The sequence below is a fragment of the Rhinopithecus bieti genome, unplaced genomic scaffold (genome assembly GCF_001698545.2).
Source record: "Rhinopithecus bieti isolate Rb0 unplaced genomic scaffold, ASM169854v2 scaffold_5476, whole genome shotgun sequence".
Taxonomy (NCBI): Eukaryota; Metazoa; Chordata; class Mammalia; order Primates; family Cercopithecidae; genus Rhinopithecus; species Rhinopithecus bieti.
Genome location: NW_016805433.1, coordinates 1,649,289 through 1,653,184, shown reverse-complemented (window position 1 = coordinate 1,653,184; position 3,896 = coordinate 1,649,289).

Sequence of the window (3,896 nt, the reverse complement as noted above, 5' to 3'; positions counted from 1 at the left end):
TTTAAACTAACCAGTCTTGGGTGTATCTTTATTAGCAATGTGAGAATGGACTAATACATACATTGTTCCTTTATAATCTAGAAGCATTGTATTCAATGCGAGCATACATTTTGTATTCTTAAATTACACAATGCAATTTACACATTGTTCAATTGAAATTATTTTCTTTCATAATTGAGCTTATACTCAGTTGTTCTGTGACATTAACACATTGAAGTTATTCTTGGTTTGTTATTTAAGAAAATATTGGAAATATTAGATATCTTCAGGGAGATATTTTTTAAAACATATTACCAGATGGGTGAATATTTCTCCTTTCCAAGAATATAAAATTGGTGACTCATTTTTATCTTTGGTTTTCCACTGTAAAGAATGGGTGTCAGCTTCCTATGTAATTTTGATTTGTTTATCCAGCAGTTTTGTTTGTCTGTGCACTTTTCTGTGTGCCAACTGTGGTCAATATTTGGTTTCCATAAAAGGTATGAGTTTTCTTTGAGGCTCTCTTTTCTTGTCATTGCCAAACCCACAACTGATGCACCATTACTTTGACTTTTGTTCTTAATTTAAACTTGGCACAGATCCTGTCTTTGGTGTAAAACATAAAACATACTCCATTTTGGCATGGAAGCTGGGAAGGAAACTATTTGTTTGACATTTTCTGAAGGAATCTATAGACAGGATGTTTGTGTCACTTTTATAGGGACACAACTACTACCTGAATGTACTAGTGCCCACAAGTTCAGGGTTGGCATGGCTATTAACAAAAAAAAGTAGCCAAGAATCAATTTTTCTTAGTTTATAGGTAAAAACAGATAAAGACACCTAAAAATCCCTCAGTTTAATGGAATGCTGGAATGCAGAGCAATCAGGACAGATACTAGTCTCAAGTTCAATGGCTTTTCACTGCTGCAATTCTACAGAACTGACTCCTTGCTGTATAGGATTTACATCCAGACCGCGTGAGTCTGAATCCTGGCCCTACCACTTATATGGCTAGGCAGGTTATTTAGCCTTACTAATCCTTTTTTCCCTCAACTGTAAAATGAGATATTAATTGTCTACTTTATAGAGTTCTTACAATAATTAAATAAGGCAAGCGACTTAGTACAGTGACTGGCAGAGTATCATGCTCCTCTTCCTCCTCCTCATCTCTCAAAATTGAATGCACAAAACATACAACTATGTGCCAATAAAATTGAATGCACAAGTTACATCCCTTTTTGGTGAGACTGTCAGCTTAGGATCCCTTAAAGATCAGGCTTTGGGCATTCTGGGTTCATTACCATATAGCTCTAACTCACTAAGCCAAAGATACAGTCTTAGACTTCTTATCAGTCAAACTGAACAGGAACTCCATGACCTGAAGGTGCTACTAAACCTCTAAGCTGCGAACCTTCAGTCATATTTCATGAATAATTTAGGTTTTGTAAGCTCAGTTCATCCATATTTTGGAAGTTTTTCAGACCATCTTCTGTAAAAATTGTGCAGCAAGAAACTGACAACACGTAGAAAGTATAAAAGAATTCCTCCAAACCTTGACCTGCCAAATCAATCCATGTATTCATATTTATTGAGTGTCTAGAATCTAAGCAGTGAAGAAAACTACTGACCATTCTCATGAGCACCCTGTCTTGCACATTGTAGGCACCTAATAAATTTTTTTTTCAATTGAAATTTATGACAGTGTTTTTCACAGTAAATGTTCCTTTTAAAATATTCTCTAAATCACTTCTTTTAAAGATAGCCAGTCAAAAGTGGGGCAGTAGCAACTGTTGAACTTAGCAGTAGCCAAAAGCAAACTTCATCCCGAAATCTAATGACAGCTTCTTGGATGCAGCACATGTGTGTTCCATCTCCATCTCTCTTTTTAAAGGCAATCCCTAGGTCTACATCTACTGCTGATTTTGCAGTTTTTACTGGTTAGGTCATATTGAAAATGATGATAGCATTAAAATGAGGTGTTGTATTCTCTCTTATCCCTTGCCACAGTCAGTAGAAAAAGGAGGGGGAAGTAAGGAAGCCCATTGCTATTGTTCTACAGCACTGAAACCATTGCTTTTTAAGAAATGGCACAGAAGTGGTACCATTTATCATGTGGTACTATTTATGTCTCTGTAAGAAAAATTCCTGTCTAATGCAAAATTGTTTTACAGATGAAAATTATTGGTACTTATTGAGGAAATAATAAGTTGAAATACATTCAAAAATATTGAATGAAAGATGTTCTGTCATTCTACTCATGGTTCACTAAGAAAGATTTAAATTTTTTCACATTAATCAGACTGCCACCTTTAGTGCAATTAAATGTCACATAATTGTTAAGTCTTGTCATATAGAAAAAGGTAGGCTAGGTATGCCCAAGTTTGTTTCAGAAACAATTAATACTTTTAAATTATTAATTAGGCATATCACTGATGTTATTTTATACATATTTCTGAATAGCTTCTCCAAAGAAATTGCAAACATCGCATCATTTCATGTAATGACGAGCAAACCTTTCTTCGAGCTTCATCCATTTAGAGCTCCGATTTTGGCCATTTACTCTCAGGTACTCCACTCTCCTCAAGCTGATATTGGCAAGAGATTAGGGAATACCAACGCCCCAGTCACATGGAGCCAGTGTTGAAGAGACTAATTGGATTACTCATTGGCTTAATTCCCCTTGTATGCTAACATGGGAAAGGGATAACAATATATGTGAAAGTTCAAAGTCCTCTTCAGGCTACACTCCAATACAAGCTATGGCTATTACCATTTCCCCACACTGGCTTATTATGGTGACCTTCATTGCTCCTGAAGGACTACTTTACTTAGTCTTCCCTTTTCATGTTATCACTTCATAGCATAGAATTATAGTTCTCTATTTCTATATAGCCCAGAATTTGGGTTTAGTTGAATTTCTCATTCTTACCCATTAAAAACTGGAAAGCTGCAGAAAACATGTTTCTTAATACAATTTTGTGTTTCCTGCTGCTACTAAAGTAGGAAGAATGGCAGCCCGTTGACTAGTATTAGTAAATCTTTGTGAAAATCTTACAAAGATGTTAATGTTCCTTTTGGCTGTGCTTCCAATGGCTTAGCTATTTATGCGAAACTTTGCCTGGATTTCTTACGAGACCAGTGATTCTATCAGGTTTTGTTTTCCTCTGCCTTGGGATGGAAGTGTTGCCAGAGTCATATTCCTTATAATACTGTTATTTTGCTCCTGGTTTTACACTAAAGCCAAGGGCATAGTCAGGTAATGATTGGTGAAAGAAGAAAATAACTTATAATTGCTGGCAAGAATATAAAATCTTTTATCAAAATATTTAAATATGATATTCTGAATAATTTTTTATCAATATCGGGGAGAGTATTTTTGCTGAATTAAAAAAAAATCCAAAAGCCAAATAATTCAATTTTTCTTCTTTTCTCAGTTAGCTATGAAGCTCAGCCTACAGGTAGACCTTTTCATACACATATGAATCTCACCATCTTCATATTTCTAGTCTTTTCATTTGTTCCTGAAACCACTTATGCTTACTGTTTTTTAATGTCAAAAAAGATTATTTCTGAAATTTATACAGATCACAGATCTCTTAAATCACAATTAACAATTTCTAGTTTATAGCTTTCTAATATGGCTCTTGTAAGATATGAATGAAATACATGACTTGAATTTAATAGAGGCCATATATATTTTGACCTCTTTGCTCATTCATACCTCCTCTGTGCCAACTGTGTGCTGGGGATACCAGGGGGCACAAAGCCCTCTGCTTACAGTTGATAGGATATCCTTCCCTTCTCTTCCCTTCCCTTTCCTTTATTTTCTTTTCCTTTCCTTTTCCTTACTTCCTCCCTTCCTCCTTCCCTTCCTTCCTGTCTCTCCCCTTCCTTCCTTCCTTCCTTCCTTCCTT